The following is an 8012-nucleotide window of genomic DNA, read 5'->3' as shown; positions in this document are numbered from 1 at the left end:
AAGAGCTACATAGCTGCGTGTGTTCTACAAAAAGAAAAATCCAAAAAGAAAAGTGTTGTGCTAGTTGAATCAAGTGAAGGCCTAAGTTTACTTTACTGCACCCGTAGTTGAGCAATCTTGTGCCTGTCTCGTTGAGCTTTGCTAGCGTCTCTCTAGTGCATTGCAACTTTTCCCACATATAGTTGCATTGCCCCATTATATCGCCTTGTGTGAGTATCATTGGTTGTCTACGGTCGGCGCTAGAGCTTGTTATTGGTGCAAATAGGTAGCCCACCTACAGCCCCACATATATCCCGCTTTGTCGTGTGATTGTTCTTATACCCTTGATATTCGCTTCGCTACATCCGTGCACTAGTCCGTCAATCCAAGTTGGTAAGCAAAACTAATTCACTTTGGAGCGGTAAGATTTACCTTTCTTATCAGTTTTGAGTGAGTTGTGAGAGTACCACCAAAGATTTTTGTTTAGTGCACTAACCTACTAATCATGTCTTCTTCTGAGTTTGACGTGATGCAGAAAAAGCCCGACGACTCACCAGTTACTTGGCGTGAATATGAGGGTCTTCGTGATCATTTGCAACGTGAAATCCGAGTTGCTAGTGATGTGTTGGACAAAGAAATGCAAGGCGTCCACTTGAAGGTTGATGAGGCGACTACAGCGGTTCACACCGTTCACACATCTGTGACGACTATGCAAGCATCTATACAAGCGTTGACAAACGCCGTTGCTGAGATACGTACTATGGTTCAGCAACAACCACAACAACCACTTGATGAAGATGGCAGTGTCAATGGTGACAATGCAGATGCTGCTGCTGCTCAAGGCATGGGACGTGGTGTTGGTCGTGGTCTTCCACGTGGCGTCAATCGCGGTTATGTTGAGCTTGGAGCCCGCCGTGTTCCTCAACAACAAGACGATGGTTTGGGTAAGCCCAAGTTCTCAATTCCCGCATTTGAAGGAGGTACCGATGTTGAAGAATATCTTACATGGGAGCTGAAAATTGAGAGACTATGGCGTTTACATCCCGATTATACCGAAGATAGGAAGATCAAACTTGCTTCCTCTGAATTTGATGGCTACGCATTGCGTTGGTGGGATACTTTTGTTCAAAATCGAGAGGAAGATGGTGAGCTGCCTATTATCACATGGCGTACTATGAAGGCGGCAATGAGAGCTCGTTTTGTGCCTACCAATTACTTGCGTTCCGTCTTTGACAAGTTGACCCAATTGAAACAAGGTGTGTTGACAGTTGATGCTTACTACATGGAGATGGAGATGCTTATGCAGCGTGCCCGTGTCCGAGAATCCCTTGAGATGACACTACAGCGATTTCTGAATGGTCTCAGATTTAACATCAAGGGTATTGTGCGTCATCACACTTATGCTACTATGAATGAGTTGCTACATCATGCAAGAGAAGCTGAGTCACAGCTTGGCTGAAGAACTGCAAATGAAGGGCCGTGCTACAGGCGCTGGGCGTTACACACCCCGCGCGCCGCCCTCCATGGCGCCATCTACGCGCCCTGCGGATGTTCCTTCTTCGTCTAGCAAGCCGGTCTCTAGTGTCACCAACACAAAGAAGCCCGCTCCTGCAACAAGTGGAACTAGTTCTAACATGTCGACAGCGCGCAACCGTGATATGGTTTGTCATACATGTGGTGGCAAGGGTCACTTCAAGAAGGATTGTCCTAATCGCAAAGTTATGATCATTAATGAGGACAATGAGTATGAAACTGGGAGATGATGTTGATCCAAATGCTCCGGATGAGGATGATTATGATAGCGATGGTTATGATGCTTTTCCTTCGAAGCTCAAACTATTGTTGTCTCGCAGCGTGTTCTTAATGTGCAGTCAAGTGCATCTACACAACGCTGTAATTTGTTCCAAACAAAGGCACTAGTTGGTCCTGATAAAGCTTGCAAGGTCATTATTGATGGCGGGAGTTATCGCAATCTAGCAAGCAAAGAGTTATGTGCCAAGCTGAAACTGAAGTATCTACCGCACCCGCATCCATATTATATTCAGTGGTTGAGCAATAATGGTGAGATGAAGGTGAGCCACATGGTGCGAGTTGATTTTGAGATTGGACCGTATAAGGATTCCATTGATTTTGATGTGGTTCCTATGACGGTTTGTCACTCCGTCGTTGGGCCGGCCATGGCTCTATGACCGTTCTGTGCAACACAATGGCCGCGCCAATACATATCACTTGGAGTTCAAGGGCAAGAAAATTAACTTACAGCCTATGTCACCACAGCAAATTGTCAATGAGTCTCGTCAGAAGATTGAAGTAAACTTGGAGGATGCACCCATGGATAGGCGAGAGAATTGTAATGCCGTGAGTGATATAACGAAAAGTGAGAGAGTGAATTCCTTAGTCTCATTAGCCACCAAACAAGACATGAGAGAATTTAGTGAGGATCCTACAGCCATGCCTCTTGTGCTCCTGTACAGGGGTACGGTTTTGGTTTCTAACGACATGACCCCTCTTCCTCTTGGTGTTTCTAATGTTTTGCGAGAATTCAGCGACGTGTTTCCGGAAGAGGTACCCGCAGGACTTCCACCATTGCGAGGTATTGAGCATCAAATTGACTTGATCCCCGGAGCATCGCTGCCCAATAGGGCGCCATATAGAACGAATCCCGAAGAAACGAAGGAGATACAGAAGCAAGTACAAGCGCTACTCGACAAAGGTTATATCCGCATAAGCCTTAGTCCTTGTGCTGTTCCTGTTATTCTTGTTCCTAAGAAAGATGGTACATGGCGTATGTGCGTAGATTGTAGAGCGATAAACAACATTACTATTCGATATCGTCATCCTATTCCTCATTTAGAGGATATGCTAGATGAATTGAGTGGTGCTGCTGTTTTCACTAAAATTGATTTGCGTAGTGGTTATCATCAAATTAGGATGAAAGAAGGGGATGAGTGGAAAACCGCCTTTAAAACAAAATTTGGTTTATATGAGTGGTTAGTAATGCCTTTTGGTTTAACTAATGCACCTAGCACTTTCATGAGACCGATGAACCATGTTTTGCGTGATTTTATTGGCAAGTTTGTGGTTGTGTATTTTGATGACATATTAATCTACAGCCGCAATGAATCTGATCATATTATACATATTCGACATGTTTTGCAAGTGTTGCGTGATAGTAAACTCTATGGTAATCTTGAGAAGTGCACATTTTGCAAAGATAAGGTCATATTTCTGGGTTATGTTGTCTCTAAACATGGAGTAGAAGTAGATGTGTCTAAAATTGAAGCTATTCAAAATTGGCCTACTCCCATGAATGTGAGTCAAGTTAGAAGTTTTCATGGTCTAGCTGGGTTTTATCGCCGTTTTGTGCCCAATTTTTCTACTATTGCTGCACCTTTGAATGAATTGACTAAAAAGGGTGTTGTCTTTGAGTGGGGCGTTGCCCAAGATCATGCTTTTGATGAACCGAAACGATTGTTAACTTCTCGCACCATTGCTTGCACTTCCCGATTTCAATAAGCAATTTGAGATTGAATGTGATGCTAGTGGTATTGGAATTGGTGGTGTGTTGATGCAAGAGGGTCGCCCAATTGCATATTTTTCTCGAGAAATTATCTGGTGCTAAGTTGAACTATCCTATATATGATAAAGAATTGTATGCTTTAATTAGAGTTCTTGAGGTTTGGCAACATTACTTGTGGCCAAAAGAATTTATCATACATTCCGATCATGAAGCTTTGAAATATCTCGAAAGCCCAATCTACTTTGCATAGGCGTCTTGCTAAGTGGGTTGAGTTTATTGAGTCTTTTCCGTACATTATTAAGCATAAGAAGGGAAAAGATAATATTGTTGCTGATGCTCTATCTAGGAAGACTATGCTATTAACCCATCTTGATGTTAAAATTCCTGGATTAGAGGTGTTATGTGATTTATATGCGATCGATCATGATTTTGCTTGAACCGTATCGCTTGTGTGTTATGGGTAAAGCATGGGAAAAATATCACATACACGATGGGTTTTTGTTTAGAGCTAACAAACTATGTGTTCCGGAATCGTCCGTGCGTTTGCTCTTATTGCAGGAATCTCATGCGTCGGAGGTTTGATGGGTCACTTTGGGCGTGAGAAGACGCTACTCATGCTCGCTGATCACTTTTACTGGCCAAAGATGAGGCGGGACGTGGACAGGTATGTGAAGAGGTGCATTACTTGCAACAAGTCCAAGTCCAAGCTGAAGCCTCACGGTTTGTATACTCCGTTACCGGCACCTACTACACCTTGGGAGGATATAAGTATGGATTTTGTGTTGGGTTTGCCGCGTACTAAGAGAGGCCATGATTCTATATTTGTGGTAGTGGACAGATTTTCTAAAATGTCACACTTTATTGCTTGCCACAAAAGCGACGATGCGTCGCATATTGCTAACCTGTTTTTCGGGGAGATCGTTCGACTACATGGAGTCCCGAAGACTATTGTTTCGATCGTGATGTGAAGTTCATGAGCTACTTCGGAAGACACTTTGGGGAAAGTCGGGGACAAAGCTACTATTCGAGTACTACTTGTCATCCCCAAACCGATGGTCAAACCGAGGTGGTGAATCGAACCTTGTCACAACTATTGAGATCCATGATCAAGAAGAACCTCGAAGGAGTGGGAAGAGTGTTTGCCGCATGTGGAGTTTGCTTACAACAGGGCGGTACATTCTACCACGGAGCTGTGTCCTTTTGAGGTGGTGTATGGTTTCAAACCCATTACTCCACTTGACTTGTTGCCTTTGCCCATACATGAGAGAGTTAATATGGAGGCATCCAAGAGGGCAGATTTTGTGCGTAAGATCCATGTGAAGACTAAAGAGTTGATCGAGAAGAAAGGCAAGAGCAATGCTGCAAGGATGAACAAGAAGCGCAAAGAGATGTTGTTCAAGCCCGGTGATATGGTCTGGGTACATTTTCGCAAGGATAGGTTCCCAAAGCTGCGGAAGTCTAAGTTGAAGCCTCGTGGTGCTGGTCCTTACAAAGTGCTTGCCAAGATCAATGATAATGCATACTCGATAGATCTTCCGGTTGATGAGTTTGGTGTCAGTAATTCTTTCAATGTTGCTGATTTGACACCATATGACGGAGAATACCTTGGAGCGTCGGGTTCGACGCCTTTTGAAGGGGGGAGATGATGAGGACATCCCTACCTCACTACTACCTCCGTCATTAGCAAATGAAGATGAACTTCGTCTGTGAAGCTCAAGTCCAATGAAGTTCGGATTGGACCAATTACAAGAGCTCGTGCGAAGCTACTTAAACAACGAGTGAACTTGTTCCTAAACGATACTTTGATTAATGAGAACTTTATACTCGCCTAAGTCCTATTACTTATGTATCATCGAGTATCAAGAGGAGACAAGCATCGCACGAGGAGAGGAGCAGCTGGACATGAAGACGGACGTCAAGAGGGCCGTGAAGCTGGACATGGAGCCGGACATGAAGATATCTCATGGACGCGCGAGGGAGGAGCGGGAGGCATGCGCGAGAGGAGAAGAAGAAGTCCAGGCCGGTCCAGAACCCGGTCAGACCGGCCTCCAGACCGGGCAGCCCGGTCCCTGGCCCGGTCGACCGGTCGACAACCGGCCGCCAACCGGAGGAAATTTATCGTACCGGGGCGAAACCGGAAACTTCGCAGTTTCCCGGTTTCCGACCGGTTGACCGGACCACAGACCGGCCCGTCCGGTCCACAGCCCGGTCGACCGGATCCCGCGACCGGACCGGTCCGAGTCCGTCTCGACCGCATCTATTCTGGGTCGGTTTTACTTGTATTTTTCGACCAGAACTCGTCCCGGACGCCTATATAAGTGCCTTGGACGACCCTCTAGCTGCTTTAGACCACGTTTAAGATAAACCCTAGTTCATAGTTGTTTGCTAAGCAAAACTATTGTTCCCCAACTCTCCAATTCGTTGCGATCTGGAGTTTTATGCTACTGAAAGTTTGTGTGATCTCGTTGTTCCATTGGGGATTAGAAGATTGCAATTTACCGCTTCGTGGTCGGCGGCTACGTGCGCAAGTGTGTGGAGTTGCGAATATCTTGCAGGGTTGAGAGTTGTTGCATTGGCATCAGGAATCAATCGAGAGACTTCGTCGGCGTCATACAAGTTATCCTCCTCATCATCATCGATTTCATCCGCTGCTACCATCACGTGTTCATCACCACCCGTCGCTTACTGAGAAGATCGGGCAACCCCATATCAAAAAGATTACAATAGTAGTACTCCTTTGAGAAGGCAGTAGAAGAAGGATCCTCGAAGAGCCAAATGCTTTTATTATCCACAGCTGTTCGGCTCTTTTCCTTCTCGTGTAAGCTATCGCGCAATGATTATACTAATGGTCGGATGGTAGTACAACCATTTTCGCAAACTTCTGCGCCCTTCGTCATGTCAGCATCGTATCCCAGTGTGCAAGCAATCTGCTCGAATGAAATACTCCTAAGTACGTACGGTATTCCCTCCAAAGACACACCACACGGTATTCCCTCCAAAGACGCACCGTCGCCCCGATCTCGCTCGAATGAAATACTCCAAAATACTTCGCGCCCTTCGTCATGTCGGCATCGTATCCTAGTGTGCAAGCGAGTCTCCTATGAAATGGAGACGATATTTTGTTGAAAAGTGTCGGTGCATGCTATATACCACACTAGTATGAGAGTTTTTACAGCATTATTCCGATTTCCACAGAATGCATTAAATTTGGACGCGATGCCACACTGACAAGAGTGGTTTAAACAAGGCCATTATTTTTATTATGTTATATTACTACAATACTCCAAGGTAGCACTAGTAGCCTTCGGTTGTACTCGCCGGTCGAGCTGCCTCATTCGACCGGACTTTATTCTTCTTCTCATATATATATACAAAATACTGTCTGCCGAGGTTCGATGACCGCACCGTCGCCCCTCTCCGCGCCGCCGTCTTGGGCCGCGCCACCATTCTCCCCGCCGAGTTCTCCCCCGTCCCCGATGCACCACCGTCAAGCACCACCGGACCGTTCTTCGCAGGTATGTACATCTCCAACCTCCGGCGAGTACAGAGGTTCATCGGTCATTGTGTTCGATATAACCTTAATTTGGGGATTGCAATGTGAGTAACTTACTGGGTTTTCTAGGAAATGAAAACGGCGTCGCTCGATGCCTACACTGCGTCGGCGGATACATGGAAAGCGGAGACGGATGCTCTGCATGCATCAGCGGAGACATGTAAAGCGGATGCGGATGCGGATGCGGAGGCAAAGGCGAAGGCGGTGGCTAGGACGGGCCCGGGCGCTGGCAAATGCTCGTATCGAAGCTGCATTTTGTTGGAAAGTCTTGGCGCGTGCTTCGAGAGTTTTGGCGGCGCAGCCGGGAGAACCGTCGGAGGCTTCGAAGCTGGCTGCTTTGAACGCGTCGAGAGCTTGGATGGTGACTTCATCTAAGGCGGCGCTTGTTGCATATGATCGTGACTCGTCAACCCCTTTGTAAGTTCTACCTTCCCCAACTGCAATGAGGTTAGATCCGGTGGATTGGGTTTTTTGCCCAAACCAGACGTGATGATGCATTGAGATGTTTTTGTATTTTTGATGATGCATTCTGCTTCTTTTGTAATTTGGGTGATTCATTATGCTTTTTAGGTAGTAATTTTTCTGATGCCCTCACCTCTTCAGGAATTTTTCATGGTTTTTTTTGTTTTTTTTTTGTCAACCTAGCTAATGCTCTCTGCTGTTTAGCCAAAAGTTGGATGATGCATTGTACTGTTTACATATATTTTACTCTGATGATGCATTTTGCTCTTTTAGCCTTTTAGGTAATTTTTCTGATTCGTTGAACAGTGTGGAAAATTTCGATGAAGAATTTTGCTGTCAACTTAGATGATGTATTGTGCTGTTTACATTTTATTACCTATATCAAAGCTAACCCCATCTGATGTTACCACAGCGTTTTGGGTCCCGTAGAGGTCTCTTTTTCCTCCAATCGTGTTGACACGTTAGCAATTATTATCGTATATGCGAGATTGCCTTCCG

Source organism: Lolium rigidum, chromosome 4 (genome assembly GCF_022539505.1).
Source record: "Lolium rigidum isolate FL_2022 chromosome 4, APGP_CSIRO_Lrig_0.1, whole genome shotgun sequence".
NCBI lineage: Eukaryota > Viridiplantae > Streptophyta > Magnoliopsida > Poales > Poaceae > Lolium > Lolium rigidum.
Note: the sequence above shows the minus strand (reverse complement) of the source record.